At 40.0% G+C, this 18,594-nt stretch overlaps 1 long non-coding RNA gene across 3 annotated transcripts in view; it reads right to left on the bottom strand.

Moving 5' to 3' along the window:
- Positions 1–12,803: 12,803 nt before the first annotated feature.
- LOC140700214 (uncharacterized) overlaps positions 12,804–18,594 on the bottom strand; it is a 30,565-nt gene continuing 24,774 nt past the window's right edge. For 2 of the 3 annotated variants that reach the window (XR_012078539.1, XR_012078540.1), the window contains exons 3-4: positions 13,763–13,823; positions 12,804–12,852 (exon numbers count right to left, since the gene is read on the bottom strand). This is a non-coding gene — a long non-coding RNA (uncharacterized lncRNA). The remainder of the gene's footprint in view (positions 12,853–13,762; positions 13,824–18,594) is intronic. The other variant, XR_012078541.1, reaches the window with a different exon arrangement.

Raw genomic sequence — 18,594 nt, 5'->3', positions numbered from 1 at the left:
TGGGTGAAGTTTGTCTCTCAGCTTTCTCTTCCTTTGGGTCCCTCTCCTTAAGTGTTTTATAATCATGCCACCCTTTTAGGACTTTGAACTTGGCCCATCTTGGCTGAGACAAGAGGAAGAAAGCTCTTCCCCAAACACTTCAGTGCATGTTGCTTCCTTCTACATGTCCTTCAAAAATTAGATGAAAGGTTGCCCTCTTTGAGGCAGAGAACCTGCTCTCTGTTCCAGCAACATCCTGTGCAGACCCAAACGTGGAAGAATAGAAGGTATGTCTTAGACCAAAGGATAAACTGTGGGCTTAACCTTTGCAGAGGAAGGAAAAGTGTGAACACATAGTGCCTTTCGCAGCCCCACACTCACCACAGACGCGCTTGTCTGCTCTGCCTCCACCAGGGCTAGCCTTGCTCCGTTATCCCACTCCAAACTGAGAAGAGAAACTGAGACAAAATCCATCTACATGGGTATTCCTGTCCAAAAGAAGAGAATCACTATGCACAGAAAATCTTCCAGTTATTTTAACCTATGTCTAATGTGAAGTTTCACTAAGATTGCTAACAGGTGCAGAACCAATTAACTGATTGGAAGTTTATCATCGTCATCAGCATTGTCAACAGACACTTAATGAGTATCCCTAGAGCACTGCACGCAGCACTTGTGCTAAGAGCTCATCTCCTTTCCCCGGGAGAACATTTTAATGAACAATGAAATAGCTAAAAACTAGATATGAAAGAGGAAAGGCTAGAGAAATAAAAGGAATTAATAACTGGTTCCTAAGTAAAGAGCTGTCTGGACTCATTTTTTTTTTTAATGGAGATACTGGAGATTGGATCACTGAGCTATCCCCACCCTCTTCTTCATTCCTTCTTAATGTCACTAGTCATAAGTTATTCAAATATATAAAGAGATCTATTTATACACACAAATTGAATATAGAAAGAGATGATGCTATAATCTGAATGTTTGTGTCCCCTGCCCCAAATTCATATGTTAAAACCTTAATGCCCAAGGTGACAATATTAGGAAATGGGACCTTGGGGAAATAATTAAGGCATGAGAGATCTGCCTTTATGAATGGGACTAGTGCCCTTGTAAAAGAGGCCCCAGAGAGATCCCTTGTAAGAACAGAGCAAGAAAGCACTGTCTATACATCAAAAATTGGATCCTCAACAGACGTCAAATCTGCTGGCACCATGGTCCTGGACTTCCCAGCTTCTAGAATTGTGAGATATAAATGCTGCTTATAAGCCACCCAGTTTGTGGCACTTTAGTTGTAGCAGCCTGAAAGGACTAAGACAGATTATGTTGATGGTGATGATGCTGATGATGCTGATGATAGAGATAGATGTAAACAACAGGCAAATGTACAAAAAGATCTACAGTCTAGACAGAGATATATTCATGACACATCTATGCTCATGGGTCTGTATCTAGACCGATATAGATAGATAGAGAGAAGTGTCTAAACAATTTTATTAAAAGCTCTTTATATATTTAATATTAGAAGTAGATAATACTTTGGATTTTCCTGATTAAATCTGATTGACTGGCATTAAGGATTTTCTTCAAACTTCACTTGAAATTCCTAAATCAAATGTGAGCTGTATGGTTAGAAAGAGGTCAACAATCTTGGACAAAATCCAAACAAGAGCAGTAACCTTGACTGAGAAACTAGGTGAAGAAATTTCAAGGCTGAATACAAATAGCTAAGGAAAGATGTAAGCCTAGATTTAGTTTAATTTGTAAGCCCCAAAGTAGTATGGAATTAGTTAACCTACTACAAAAGAATTCTTCAAGAGGGATTTATTTGTAGCCTCAATAATGGGAACTGTTAGCCCAGAACATGGAGAGATCTGAGCCACTGGTTAGTAAGAGCTTTCCCAAGCAGTATGATAACACTGAAAACATTTTAAGCAAAACTAAACATTGAAACAGATCACATTCCTGAGATACAACCTAGTGGTACCTGAGTAATATACCAGATAACTAAAAAAGCTCCATACCTAATGTGTGATACATCTGTCTGTTCATTTAAGTAAGGTGCTGTGTTGTTTGTTTAAGGCAGGGTCTATTTAAGGATTGTTCAGAGGACAGCAGTGACTGGTAAGGATGATTGTAGGTCACAGAAGAGATCACAAGATACAAATCTTTGAGCTGATTCCTGAAGAGAAAGGAGCTAAGAGGAGAACCTGGAGGGGTGCCCAGAACTGTTGGAAAGAAAACTATTTCAGACAATGGGAATGGAATTAACAAATGCCCCGAGGCATGAGGGAGCTTGGTTTGTTAGAGGAACACAGACTATTTAAGGGTGGCTAGATTACAGAGCATGAGGGAATGTAAGATCAGAGGCTGAAAAACTATACATTCCACCCCAAAGACCCTGAGTATCCACAGGCCTAAAAATCCTAAAATCCCATCTTTGGTGATAGAAATCACGTGGCACTCCTCACCCCCACAACAGTCCAGTACTTAATACCAGATATTTTCGCCTCTGTTAACAACGGAACATTCATCAAAACCTGAATACCACTTGGTAAACAAAACACTGCCTTGGTTGTAATATTACATAAACAATTTAAGTTAGAAAGCAAAGAAGCTACCCTCCATTTTTACCAAATTCTCTATCTCCTAAGGCACCAACCTCATTATAAGCCCAGTAGTAGTCTATCTTTCCCACAAAAGGGAAAAGATAAATTTCCACTCATGTTGTTGCACCCAAATGGCAGACATAGGTTTCGAAAGGACGGTTTCCAACCTGTTAATAGTTTTCAATACACAACAGCTGCAATCCATGAAAGAGATAAATATTCATGGCACAGAGCATTTATATGTATCAAATGTATATTCATGAACAAATGGCTTCCCTGCCTTTAATAGTGCTCGCCGTGCAGTCCGTGAAGAATGGACCGCGCTTCCCCTGCCTGCTGTTGCGGGGTCTGTACCACTACAGCTCCCCAGTGTCAGTTCTGCAGTGGTTGCAGACAGGACGAGAGCCGTGGAAAAAAACACAAAAATGTGCCCAGAATCTCTCCGCACTCATTCCAGATTGGATAGCAGCCCCTCCCTGCATCAGATATTAACGGCAAGTTCTATATGGCTGCCAACTTGTTTTTCAGGAAAAATCATTTTATAGTCAAGCCGTGTGTGGCCATACGTGCACAGCAATATCCATGGTTGACCATCTTTCAAATATGCTTTGTCACAGTACTGTCCTCCCGATGGGCTTTCCTGAGGACACTGGAAGGGGAATTTGCATACACTGAATAGCATTCTCAGGTGATCATCATGTCCAGTTGCTGAGCCCTCAGTCAGAGCATTCCGTGCAGCATGGAAGCAAAAGAAGGACAGTGCAAACTATTCGACAAAAGTCTTTTGTTATTCAGCAAGGTTTAGTGGATGGCATGAGCTTTTGAAGACTGTCACATTGTTTCATTAAAAAAAGTGTTGTTTGCTCCATTAATTTCTCCAAGAGGGAGGCAAGAATAGAATCAAGTGAGGAAATGTGCCTTTTGTTGAACAAGAATATGGAGTCATTATAAGGTTTTAGGGCACTGAACAAAGCCTGCTAAAAAAAAAAGTCATAATCATAATAATAAAATGAAATTATTTAAATTGTATCTTGCAGGCAAAGGAGCTTGTCACCTTTGCAGACAGCGTCTCCTAGCTCCCCATCTCAGTTCTTTGTGGTCAGCTCTCAGCCCTCCTTTATTATAGGGTCACAAGAAAATAATTCTGACCCTGTCAGAAACGCCAGCTTTCCCCTTTCTCTGTCTTGGCACTTACTGTTGATCCACTCTAAGAGATGGACTTTTAAGACCATTATGATTAACTGAAAATATGATTTTATACCATTCCCTCCTACACATTTTTATAAGGTACCTGGTTGTATCTGAATTTTCGTTTGCAGTTAAATTATTCCCAATTCCCTCTCAGTAGTTTACACAATATATTGCATCAGGATCCAAGCTGTAACATACTAGGCAATACGGAAAGATTTTAGCTCTTTGTGTTGTGAGTCTGAGATTGCAAATAATAACCAGTGAGAAGGAGGCACTTTACCGGCTATGCCAAAGTTCTAGAAATATCATGAATAGTAGCTGTACTTGGCTAGGATGACATCATACTGCTCTATAAATGATATGGTTCCAATATTTAAAATACAGTTTAGATATTAAAACAAAGTTAATTTTGCCTTGGATTGCATTATGAAAATTAAACCTTCCATGAGGAAATGTTCCCAAAATGTCCATAAATAAGTAGAAGAGACTCTCTAAAGTATGATGAATCCCTGAAGACCTCCAATTAATTCCCTAGATCCCTCCCATTTCTAATGATACAATTTGGGGCACATTGCTCTCATCTTCTTCCCCTGTCTCCATGAAGTACTTAGTGTATGTGTCAGATTCCTCTGCGTCACCTTTATACATCCTTCCTAATGAAGAGCAGTCCACATCGTCATTTGCTACCACACCGTAATTGTCACTTTATCAGAGGTAAAACTTACATAAAAGTCATAGGAATTTGATCTCATCTAATTTCTCCTTGGAATTATTTCTCCATGGAATTATTTCTCACATGCCTGTCATGTCCTGGAACTGTGTCACTGCTACAGACACGGCATCTTCTCTCAAGATGTGTTTAGCCCAACAGAGAAACCAGATGAAGAATCCACAGAGTTAGAATGCAGGGTGCTAAGTGCTCCGGTGGAGGAAGTATAGGATGTTATGGGTTCTGAGAGCTGAAAAAACTTGCCCAAGATCCCATAGCAAGAAAGCAATAAAGCCTGGATTTGAACTCATTTTTCCCAGGATCTTAGCACTACACACATACTGCTTATATGACATACTGACTTGGCTGTGCCCAACCTCCCTTATACAGAACAGCTACTTGAGAGAAGCCATAGGGAATTCTCTCCCCCTGCTCTTAGGTAGAATTAGAATCATGTCACACATGACTGATCTTAGCCACAAAGGAGGGAAAAGCTGAGCAGTAGAAAACAGGAAATCTCATGATTCATCGAGTGAGGACAGGAATGGCAGATAGGCTCTGGCTGCAGGTGGGGTTTTTTCCTATTCCTGTTATGTTCTTGAATCTCCTTTGGTTTGGGGGCCCATCTAACTGCTCTCTGCATGAATCCGAGGGCTGGAATGGGTTACTCCACCAGTTCACTGACCCAAGGAGAAACTGCTGCCACTGCCCTCTATGGTTACCCTTGATAGGAAGCTGATTTCTTAGGGAGGTTGGGGTGCTGGCCCAGACCCAGCCTCCCATTGGCTCCATGGCTGTGTATTCCTCACTCTAATAACATCACAGAAGGAAATTTTTAAATGCAAATTCTCACATGGGTATAAGTTACCTGACTGTAGTTTATTTAGATACCCATTTCAAGTAACCAATGGAATTATTCAGAGCTGCCGTCTTGAGCTCAGGATTCCGTCACAGTGAAAATTCATCCTCTTAGGAACTACCTGCCTTTGGTCACCTAGGCTCAAGCCTAATCAGTTTATCACTGAAACACACCTCTAGGATTCTGGACTGAATGGTTTACAATATGATTTTTGCTTCACTGAAAGAAATGACTCAGGAGATACGGGAAAACTGCCCTGAGTGGATTCAAGCTGACATTTCTTGTTTCCACATCAGAGACTCCAGAAGCAAGAATGTGTATATGCTTTTCTCGCATCTTAAAACTCCATGAAAGTATTTAAGAAACAAGCAAACACAGCCAAACACAATGACAAAAATAGGCATTAGTTAACTGGCATTAACTCATGAATCCTATATCATCTATGAATCCTATGTCCTTGAATAGGAAGGCATGACCAACTAGTGGCAGGAATGTGCCTTTGGAACAAAAGCTCCCCTGATGAAATCTGCCATTGATGTTTGTCCACAGTGGCTGTGATCGTGACTTTTTAGAATTAGTGGCTACAAAGGCCTGAGGGAACTGATGTCAGCCTTCATGTCCCATCCTGTCACTCCCCATCTTGAAAATCCCATTGTTCTGGAGGCACAGTAAGCAAGCAATTCTTCAAGCAGAGTGATGTCATGGTAAGAAGACCAACCAGAGCAGATGTACAAGGTAAATCCTCTTAGCTCTGTTGAGAAAGCTCATCCTTCTCCTGTTCCAAAGGAGGGCTGGATGCCCGCCTCCGAGGCAGGCCAACAGCAGGTATCAGAGAACGAATGTTGATACAACAATACTGGTACAACAAAAACAATGTTTATTATACATATTACGGCTTTTGTACACTCAAGGTAAAACAAAATAAAACCAGTTAACTATTCCATGGTATGGCCCTCTAAGAAGTACAGAAAAATCCCCACTCCATCTATATATTATATAGAACTTACAATATATGAGCCCAAGGGGACTACCATTTTGGATTTAACACCCTACCCCTGGCCTCCCATTCCTAGGTGAGTATGCACTTCCTTTATGTCTCATTTACGTTACAGCAATGGCAAACTCTATTTTCATTTCTATGAATGCACACTTTACAACAGGATATTATAGTAGTCCCAGAGGTTCCATTCACCATTATTTGAAATGGATTTATTCCCCTTCAACGACTCCTGTCAGGAAAAAAAAAAAAGCAAAAACTAATACTGTTTTTTTTATCCTTCATGAGGCAGGAGCCACTTTGGTGTGGCTGCAGCCAAGTTATTCCCTAATATATAAATTACACTTTAGTTCTTTTTGAAAGCCTGGGGAGGAAAGTGTACGTACAGGTCTTACACGACCAGGGGCTCTTTCATGGGATTTTGTTTATTTCTCACTAAACCCCATGAGATAGGTCATGCTATTAGCCCCACTTTAATAACATTAAATAATGAAGAAACTAAAGCACAGAGAAACAAAGTCATGTTGCCACCTCATAAGTGTTGTACCTAGGGTTTAAGCCCTCCTGACATGAAAACCAATGATCTTTTCATGATCCCACGCTGTTCCCTTCCATTATAACACTTATGTTGATTTGTTCTCTCACTCCCCAGTACCCCATACCAAAGACAGGGTCAACTAGACGATGGAGGCAGTGTTTTAGAAGCGCAAGGAGAGCTGAATAAGCAAAGCCCCAAGATCAAAAAAATGATAATAAAGTATAGTTATTGGGAAACCTTGCAAGACAAGAAGAGAGATTGTAGAAGAGAGGAGGGATGAAGAGGAGGGGATACAGGAACCTTTGAGATGCTGAGGGCTCGTTCCATTGACATTGAAACGAAAGTCAATGAGAAGTAATACTGTTTCTTTTCAGAGTTGTTATAACTGCCCCATGGGTTGTGTTTTTTGCTATTCTAGTCTTACAGCCACTTGAAGAGGGAAAAAATCTTTTCAAAAAATTTTTACTATGGCTCTGCTGAGCTGAGGAGCAACTGGAAACTGAATTAGGGGTACAGTGTGTCTGACATGTGGAGGAGGCACCTACCTAAATGGAATAGCAGGTGGAGGCAGTGGAAAGGGGCAGATTTAAGGATCCCTGAGATTTGGGGGATAAGAAGAAAAGAGTTGCTCTATTTCTCCTTCAATAGTATAATAATAGTTGGCCTTTTCTGAGTACTTCCTGGGTTCCCAAAACTGTTTTAAGCATTTGCTATCTGTTAATTTATTTAATTCTGACAAAATCCTGGGAGATATGTACTATTACCCCATTTTATAGAGGAAGAAACTGAGGCCCAGAGAAATAACTTGCCCACAGTTACATAACCTATCTTTTTTCCCCTTTCTTCTCCTCTCTCCTCCATTTTTCTAACCATTCCTTAGAGAAGAAATCTGACTTTACTTATCTCCTACTTACCCTTGAACCCAGTAAGAGCTGGCTTCCACCCTCTCCACTCACCCTTAACAATACGCACAGACTTTTCAGACTTCCTAACGTCCAGCTCCAGTGAGCTATGTTTAGTCCTCACCCTCTTTCACTTCTATGAAGCATTTCATAATTTTGACACTCCCTTTCCTTTTGAGTGTACAGGAGCCTCTTACACCTGGCTTTGCTCCTGTTTTGCTAGCTGCTTGCCTTCAGCCCTCTTAGTTGTTTCAACCACTTCTTGCATTTCTGGAGAGTCCCAGGCTCTGTCCTTCACCCTCTTGTCTTCCAGTTCTAACAAGTCAGTTTCCATAAGATATAGGAGATGGGGGCAGGAGGGCATCAGAATCACCTGGAAGATTTTTTTAAACTATTCATGCCCTCCTCTGAGATCCTGGGTGTTCTTACATCCCATACCCTGTGGGGGAGAAGAGGCAGGAGGAAGTATGTCACCCCTACCTGAATGCCTGGTGATTTTAACCAAATAGATATTTGAGAAGAAAGAGCTTATCCTTCCTTTATTTTCCAAAGGCTGTATCTCCCTCACTCCCACCTCCAGAATGGATACTACTCCCGAGAATCATTTTTGCCTTCCTTTTCTTCAATTTAAAATATATTTTAAATGGTGTATGTTGAAAATAATGAAAAGAGGGAAGTAGAGGTGGAGAAAAGAGAGAAATGGGGGATCCAGGCAGTGTCTGTTTCTGCAGAACAACGCTGGGGGAAGATATACAGGCAGCTGCAGGCTTGGAATCCATGTCTGTTCACTATGGGGGAAGCGGACTGAGACTGTAGCCAAGTCCGAGCAGTCCAGGATGTTCTGGGTGGAGAGAGGCTTGGTTACACGATCTATTAGGTGAGAAAGGGATGTTTGGGATTTCAGCCTTTGTTCGTACAAGAGACTCCCGTCTTTAATTCCCTGTATTTAGAAATAGTGTAAAATCACCTACTTGACTATGTATGTGTCAATAAGCATAGTTTATTAAATAGTCCCCATGAATAGTAAAAGTACTCTTTTATCAGGCATGTACTTTGCTAAGAACTTTATACGTATTGCCTCACTTGTTATAACAACTCCATGAAGAAGATACTAGGATGTATTTATTTTGCAAAGAAGTCAAAAATCTTGCCTGGCAAGAGCAGAGCCAGGATTTGAACCAGGGTCAATTCAACTGATGCTCTTGAGCAATGTTATTCCACATCTAAAATCTGATTACCCAAAATCATTAGTCGTCAGAGAAATGCAAATTAAAACCACAGTAAGACCAGTATACACCCAGCAGAAGGGCTGAAATTAAGACTGGCAACACCAGGTGTTGGAAAGGATGCAGAGTAACTGTAACTCATACATTGGTGGTGAGACTATAAAAAGCTCCAGACACTTTGGAAGCAAGTGTGGCAGCTTCTAACAAATTTAAACATACACTTGCCCTTTGACTCAGCAATCCCACTTCTATATATTTACCCAAGAAGAGTGAAAATAAATGTCCACATAAAGATGGACACTATAAGTATATACATAGCAGCTTTATTTGTAATAGCCCCAAATGGAAATAGCCCAGGTATGTAAAGAATGAAAAAAAAATGCTTTTAATGGAACACTACTCAGCAATACAAAGAAACAATCCGCTAATCCACTCGACGACACAAATGCATCTCACAGACGTTATGCGGGGGAAAAAAAGACACAGAAGAGTCCATGCCGTATAATTCCATTTGCATGAAGTTATGAAACTGATAAAACTAAATTATGGGTAAAAATTGGGAGCAGTGGCCATCTCTGAGCAAGGTGCGAGGGGCAGACTGGGAAGAAGTAAGGGGGAACTTCCTGAGATAAAAATATTTTATATCTTGATAAGGGTATGGGGTACATGGGTGTATCAATTAGTCAAAATTATACAGTTAAGATTAGTAGGTCCTAATACATGTATATTGACCTGAACCTAAAAAGAACGATATAAAGAAATAATAGTAAAGTTGGGGGAAATTGGAAGAGGAGAGAGACACAGATGAAACACACGTGGCAGAATGCTGATGCTATTGAGCCTTGGTGAAAAGTACATGGGGAATCATTACACTATTCTGTTTACTTTGGATATGTTTGAAATTCTTCATAATAAAAAAACTCCTACATAGAAAACAAACTTTGGTTACCAAAGAGGGAAGAGCGGGGAGACATAAATTAGGGATTAGGGATTAACAGATACACAAGCTATATATAAAATAGATAAACAGCAAGGACCTACTGTATAGCACAGGGAACTGTATTCAATTTCTTGTAAAAACATATAATGGAAAATAATCTGAAAAAAAATGCATGTATACGTATAAATGAATCACTTTGCCGTACACCTGAAGTGAACATTGCAAATCAACCACATTTCAATTTAAAAATTTTTTAAAAACCTCCTAAAAAGATGACTACCAAATTCCTCGTATCTGTTAGAACTAAAATCCAAATGAGTAGTTGGTTTGAGGCCAGACTGCTGAAACTCAGGGCCCACTGCAAGAAAGTAAATCTCATCATGCTTTTTCCCTTCTGAGAGACTTTGATGAGTTTTCCACTCTCTGCCCTAGAGAGGAAAGTGTGAGCTCCTCAGTGTGGCTCACAAGATCTTTATGCCAAACCATACATACCCAAAGCAGTGTGCAGAGTATTTTTATGATAAGTTACTGTATTTACTACTTAGACCATCTCTACAAAGGTTATCCTGCCATTTCATAGGTAAAATAATTTATATTAATGAAGGGACCCAACACTAGATGGATCATAAATGGCATGGCTTAGAGAAAATTCAAGTTTTGGAGTCCAGTTTTTTTCTCCACCATTCACTCCGCTTCCTCTGTGGTAGGAAGAATTCTAAGACAGCAGCAAGATTTCAACCTCCTGCACATACACTCTGCCATAATACCCTCCCTCTGAGTTTGGGCAGGGCTAGTGACTATTATGGTGTATCTTACTTATCACTTGATGAGCTAATTTAAAGGGAGAATAGCCTGGGTGGGCCAGGCCTAATCAGGTGAGTGCTTTAAGCGATGGGGAAGTATCAGGAGTATGCCCTCCTGTTGGCCTCAGAAATGAAGCAAACTGGTCTGTGGTGACAGAGCCTATGGAGCAGCCATGTGACAAAGACCTGAGGGTGACCTCCAGGAGCTTAGAGTAGTCTCCAGTCAACAACTAAAAAAAAAAAAAAAAAAAAAAAAAATTCTGGATTGCATAGCTTCAAAGAACTGAACTCTGCCAACAACTCTGTGAGCTTGGAAGAGGCCCCTGAGCCTCAGAAGAGATCATAGGCCCAGGAAACTCCATGATTTCAACCTGGTGAGACCCCAAGCAAAGGACCCAGTTATCCCACAGAAACCTTGAGATAAATATGTGTTGTTTTAAGCCACTAAGTTTGTGGTCATTTGTGATGCAGTAAAAGAAAATAAATGCCCTCTCCTTTCTCCCTTCCTTCTCTATTCCTCTCAGTGCCTCAGTCACCCTGAACTTTCCTTAGTTTCCTGATTAAAACATTGCTTCCATGACTGTGGTTTTGCATGGAGTATTCACTTTGCCTGGAATATCCTTTTCCTCTTTTCTGCCTGTTCAATATCACCCATCCTTCAGGATCCAGATCACCTCGTCCTCTCCTGGAAGCCTTGACTGATTGTCCCAGGCAGACCTCATTCCTTTATGTTCTGTACTTCCAGCACACCCTGTGATCTCTCTCTCTCCTGCTCCAGTGTATGAGTGTATGTTCATGTCACTTAGAACTAGGACAATGCTTAGAACACAGCAATCACTCAGTAAATAGTTAATGGATTAATACAACTATTGTTTTCCACTCAAATGCTTCTGAAGTTTATTCAGTTTAACAAATATTTATTTTCAGGGTCTCTTATAGCTGCCATGGACAATAAAAAGGTTAGTGGGTCATGTTCCCAGTTTCAAAGAGAAGGGATAAGACTTGCATACACACACTAATTAGGAGAGGCAGAAAATGATCTGTGTCACATAAGAAACTGTCTGGTCTGTAGAGGTCTCAGGGAGAGAGAGCTCAGGGTCCACAGGATGGAGGAGAGCACACCTGTGCCTTCCAGCCTCATCGGTATTTTAGGGAGCAACATCTTTCCATTGTTATAAAGTAGGTGGGACCAGGAACGGGAAAAATGACTGTTGTCCTCTCTTGGGTAGCTGAATGGTGAGCACGCCCCTCCCAGCCCTCCGCTGGCAGCCCTCCTCTTCCCGGGCAGATTGGAGCATGACAGCTGTGAAAACGGTCACAGGAAAAGGCAGGCCACGGAGGGAGGAGGGCTGTTGAGCAATGTCAGCTTTCCCCTAAGACACTGTGGACATCAGGACCATGAGTGAGATGCTGAGCCGCAAAGTCTTGCCTGGTGCTGTGTGTGTTGCTACTCAGAGGAGCGGGTTCAACTGCTGTTGGTGTGAAACCCAAGGAAATGTCCCTGCAGCTGCTGATGTCAACATCCGCATCATGTGGCCTCCTTGTGTTGTGAGTCAGACACCCACATCCTGTTGCCTCACAACACACTGATTCTCCCTGTAAGTGACATATCAAAGAGGAGAGGTCTCTTTTCTTTTTCCAGTAGACATCTATTACTTTTCAGCAGAAGAGAGATGTGTATGAGTTCTGACGAAGTCCACCGAAAGTGGGCCAGGCTTCTTTCCCCCATTATGCTCTGAAGCTTGTGCCACACACCCAGTGGTAACTCAGCACACATAATCACTTGGTATCAATGAAGCATTGTCTTCTTTCAGAAACTTTCATCCCCTTATTGATCCCATTCAAATAAACTTGAAGAGAATCACAAAGAGCATCTGTAATATTAAAATCCACTTCAACTTTAAATCAATTAAATATTTTGACCCAGTTGTTTCTCTGAGCTTACAAAGGGTTGTGGATATAAAGTAGCAATTATCTTTAACTCAATTCCATGTTTTTGAACCTTACTCACTTAATTAACCAGGCTGAAATAATCATCAGATTATTCTATCAGTGTAGATGCTCATCACAGGCTCTTTATTTTGAACTGAACATTTTTAGCTCTGGAGGGGAGAGGAAGATGGAAAAAGAGGTTAAGACTTATTGGAAATAAACCAAGACTGTAGAGAAACTTAGCTATTTTTTTTTCTAGTTTAGAATATTTCCTCTGTTCATACTTCTTTGAATCATTTATGAGCTAAATTTGATAACACCCTGGTTACCTGGGGTAAGGGTCACAGAGAAGCACCTGCCTTGGCAGCCACCTCACTGTGGGACTTTCCAACATTTTTCCCCATCTCTAATGCACTCATTATGGTGATGATGACACGTCTTGGCAAAATGTCTCCGTGTTCAGAAGTAGAACAGCTCCAATGTTCTTGATTCTATTTTAGACTTGTACTAAAGTTATCTGCCCACCACAGTCTGACTTCTTTAAACCTCATCTAATTTTTTCAGATGTAGTTTGGTCAGCCATGCTAATTTCATAGGATAAAGAGATAATATTGCCTTTAGAGTTGGAGCTAAATATTAGAGACTATATTGTGTTAAGCCATAAATTTCCAAACATGGTGGCCTCATTTACATTGGTAGATGCTTATGTGGCTCCCATTGGTTTTCCCACAAAATGTCATATGAAACACAGCTTATTAAAATAAACTCCTGATTTGGAAGGAGTCAAGGAGCACTTAAGAAAATGTTCTACATTTTGCTTCTGTTCACTAACTGGTTGTAACTTGTTAGTGAGCTTTTGTAATGACCAAATTCCAAAGTCTGAAAGATCATTTGTGATAAGAAGCAAGATAAATAAAAGAGATATTATGCAAAGTAGACAATTCTTAACTTTTACAAGTTAATCCCCTCCCCTTCCAAAAAATGTCAGCATACTTTCATTCACTTTTGGAAGTAGGTGCATCAACTTATAAATGAAGAAACATTTTGAATTCTCCAGTGGGGGCATATTTTTTCACTCACCAATAGTTTAGGCTTGCAAACACTCGTTTTTGTCTGTATAGTTGAGTCTTAGTTTCCTCATCTGAAAAATTAGGATCACCAAATTTGTTTCTTAGAGTTGTTTTTGAAGGGAAAAAAGATGCCATATCTTTTTGGATATAGATCTATCATGGTATGTGGCATGTAATAGGCTTTCATAAAATGTTATTTTTATATAAGAATATCTATATATTTATATTTATTTTACATATGTACTAACTGTGGACTAACTTCTGAGTATATTCCCAAGATAAACTGGAATGTATTTACTAAATACTAAATAATGTGGCCCATCTTATGCTAGTAAACCAGGGAGTAAGAAGGATTGTCATGCATCGGAGAAAAGGAGATTCATCTGCTCTGAGCCACCATGCTAACACCCTGAGAAAGCTCATGGTGGCTCCTCACACCCGCCTGGATCGCATGACCTACAAAGCCACCCGAGGCAAACATGCTCTGGGCTCATCTCTCAGCCAGCTCACCTGAATGAAGAGGGGAAGTATCCTGCATTAGTCAGGATTCCCCAGAGAAACAGAACCAGTAGGATGTGTATGGGTGGAAGGAGAGATTCATTTGAAGGAACTGGCTCACGTGATTATGGAGGCTGCAAATCTGAAATCTGCAGTGGGCCAGCAAGCTGGAGACCCAGCAACAATGTTGCTGTTCAAGTCAGGGGCTGTCTGCTGACAGAACTCCTTCTTCTATCAGGACTTCAGTTCTTGTTCTGTTAAGGCCTTTAACTGATTGGATGAGGCCCACTTACATTATGGAAGGTAATCTGCTTCGCTCAATATCTACTGATTTAAATGTTAATCTATTCTAAAAATGCAGAAACATCATCACAGAAACATCTAGAAAAATGTCTGACCAAATATCTGGGTACTATGACCTATGAAATTAACCATCACACATCCCATGGACATCGTCCTCAGCAGATGCTGAGTGCCGTGGCAAAGATGGCAAGTTTCAGAGCCAGGAAGAAATGTGTTCAAACTTCGACTTATCATCTCTTTGAAGACTGTGTAAATTTTCTAAACCTTATGTGTAAAACAGGAACCAAATACCCACAGCAAAGGATTGTTAGGATTGTTGTAAGAAAATTAAATCATGATGCAGTTGACATGTTTATAATTGTACCTGTCATGCACTATACATTCAATAACAAATAACCTCTTTTCCTGGTGAGATCAAAACAAGGAGTCTGGTTAAAAGGAGCCAAGTCTAAGATCGGTTGGTGGCTCTGTCTTGCTTGGCTCCTTAACCCATCTCAGATTATATTTCCTCTAAGTAATGCCTTTTTGGGTTTCTAAAATAAAATAAATAAAACACTCTATTTCATACTTTGTAAAATGCACTTCCCACCCAGTTTGTCTCCCTATACCTTTCACACCTTGTCTGTCTGCTCACTGCTATTCTCTTCTGCACATTTTGTCCCAGAGAATTGCCAGGTGTCGGTCAGTAGATGTCACAGGGATAACAAAGGGAAAGAAAAGCTTTCTGTACTTCTATCCTTGTAAGCACAGAAATTAATCACACTTTCTTTCTCAGTAAAGGGGCCAAGTAAGTCAGCCCTTCACTTGAACTTGTGCTCTTCAAATAAATAGTTGAAATGGGAATGTTGATTAACGTATTTGAACAGAAACATGTCAGTGTGGCTTCTGAAAAAGGACTACTCTCTCCATTTCTGTACAGTTAGACCCACCGATACACACATACACACACACTCACAGTTCGCACTACTGTTACAGAATGTCCCAGGAGTGACACACTTTTACCCAAATGAAGCAGCAGTTTTCATCTGCATGGTCATCCTCAAATTAACTTCACCATAATCCATTCTCTATCCCAACCTACATCCTCAGGAAAGTGTGAGTGATGGAGAAAAGAATGTTTGCCTTTAGACTTTACCCAAGTTTACTATAATTACACATGAAGGTGGACATTGCTCCTAGACTAGGTAGTTCAGGTAAGAAATCTCCATGATCCTTAGTGACCATGTCGCTTAAAATAACAACAGCTACTGCATCATCAACAAAGACTCAGAAAATCTTATAAAGATGATAAAATCTAGAGTATGAGCCGCCAAAGACTAATTGTGTTGCAAATGTATTATTATGTTTGTGTAGCTGAAAGAACCCTGGACCAGGAGACTGAGATGTGGGTTTCAGTTCTTGATCTAACATCAACACTTAATCTTAAATAAGTCAATGAAGCTTTCTGGGCCTCAGCACTTATCCTGCTATCAGGATTCTTATGAAGGTTAATTGAAACGCTGTACCTGAAAGTACCTTATAAACTTAACTGGTAAACCAGTAGAAATGGCTAGTGATAGTAGCTAATATATACTGAGCACTTAGTATATGCTGGATACTTTTTTTACTTTTTTAGTAGTGTGTGTGTGTCTCATGTAATTTTCATAACAATACTCTGGCGAAGGAATTATTATTAGGCCCACACCACAGATAAGAAAACTGAGGCTTATAAAAAGAAAGCCACTGGGGACAATCAAAGCAATAGCAGGTGCTAAAAACAGGCTTCAAATCCAGGCACTCAGGCTGCAGGAATCCAGGCACTAATTTCTCCCATCTTCAAGATTAGGACTTGAAGGGTTTTGACATTGGAGAACCCACCCTGGATCATTTTGCAGAAGATGACACTGGGGCAAAATGAAAGCAAAGTTCACACTTTGAAATACTAGACATACAAGATGTTTCTCCTACCATCAATGTTTTCTCCTCTGAAGGGAGACAGTAGCCAGGAGAGTAATAGGAAATTGTTCACCTGAATAGGATGTCAGAACCAAATAGGAAGACTAAAAGCTTCAAAATGGGACTGTTACAAAGACAAATCGTGGAGCTAGTGGGGAAAACAACATGAAGGATATAGAACCTTAGACAGGTGAAGACTTTCTTGGTTTCTTAGTTTGCTTTTTCTCTTTGTTATTATAGAAGGAATAGCTGAAAGCTGAGAAGGTCAGTGTGAGCTTTGGAGTCAGGCCTGAGCCCAAGTCCCTGGCGTACATGGATCATGAAGCAAGACATAATCAACTTGGAGAATTTCCACTTCACGCTTAGATTAATAAAAGGGCATTTTTTTTCCTTTCTGGATATACTGTTTTAAGCCCTATTAATACCTTTTAATGCCAGTGTAGATACAATAAGAAATAATGAGAAAATTAATAAGACGATGCTTTAAAGATTTTCCTGGGAAGTTTGAAAACCAGATGTAACTGTAGATGCTTATCAGGGATGAACTATTGAACCCTGGAGAGTGACTGGTTGAACTTTGCGAACAACAGCTATAGTCATCCAACAACTGATGACTTCCAAGGAAGTCATATGGTGACAGCAAGTATTAGCCTTTATCCCAAAAAATCTGTTTTATATTTTGGCTAATTCATTTTGGAAGTTTCTGTATTTTACACGTGGGTCAATAAAACATAACTCTCAAAAATTTAGAGAAACAAATACCGGTTTTATTTTTAAACTTGAGAAGATGGGAATTTAACTGACATAATGTATTAACTACAGAGAAAAAAATCTACTATTAAAAATTACCTTTTTAATTTTGTTCCAAATCTTACAATCCAGGGAAGGATAAATCAATTGTGTTGCGTTATTTATTCATTCGATCTTTAAAATAATTTTAAAGTACTTTCTTTCTCAGTACTATCCCCAGGCATAAGCAGAAAACCAAAAGAAAATATTAATTAAGTTGCATAATTGTCAGTACTGTTACAATTTTACTGCTTAAAAATAGTACATGAAAATAACTTATTAAAATACTACCACATTAAAAAGTTCCCTTCTTTCGGAGAATTCTGATTTTTAAAAGGTACTTTGCATTGGGCCCTGATGACCAGAAACTAGATTTAAGTCAAACTGACCCAGGGCTATAATCTTACTTCTTTTGACAGAGAAAAATAAGAACTTGATAATCATTGGGACTATTTCACCAAGAGCTGGGAGCTGTATTTATTACCATCCTAATGGAGAGTCGTTCTGTGAGCAGTATTGTTTATTTCTTTGCAGGCTGACTCCCTGGGGAAGGAGTTCCACTCCATCACATCTGTATCTCTCTCAAAATGACAGAAGTCCTACACAATGTGAAGGCTTAATACTAATGAGAGTAATTATTGTTTATTAAGTACTTCTATGGAATCACATATATTTTCTCCTTAACCCTCAAAACGACGTTTTAGGAGGGCGTTATTACCTTCATGGTACAGATGGAGAAACAGAGACCTCAAGAACTTATATACCTTGCTTAACAGTGGTTCTATCCCGTAACTCTTGCAAGTGATCATGCCTATCGCCTTTGTTATTGAAAAACGAAATGACTTGATCCTGGAATTGTGTTGGAGCATGAAAGCTAGAAGCTCATTATTTCACACAATAGACTGTCTCATTCACAGAAACGTTGACACCCATCTGTGATTTTGCATAAGGTGAAAAACAGTTCTGGGAAACCAAGCCAGGAATCCTGACAGTTAGCCTTTCAAGTATACACTTGGATAAGTTTCCTGGGAAGAGAACCTCAAAACTGTGCTTTAAAGAGAAAAGTCCATCCATGATGTAAATAAATGATTGCCCTCAAGTCAGAACTTCTGCATTCATAAGCTGCCATCACTCCCTGTGTCTAAACCTCTCTTAATTGGACATGCTTTTCAGTCAGAACAGAATGACAGGCCAGGTCCCGATGCTAGGGACATACTTTCCACAGGAAGCTAGCTAGGTTACCGCTGAAGAATGGAATCTGTGCCTACGACATAATTTGGCTGTTTAGTGTCCTCATGCCTCCAACCTCCATGCCTT

This window comes from Vicugna pacos, chromosome 12 (genome assembly GCF_048564905.1).
Source record: "Vicugna pacos chromosome 12, VicPac4, whole genome shotgun sequence".
NCBI lineage: Eukaryota > Metazoa > Chordata > Mammalia > Artiodactyla > Camelidae > Vicugna > Vicugna pacos.
Note: the sequence above shows the minus strand (reverse complement) of the source record. Positions and strands in the feature narration are given on the sequence as shown.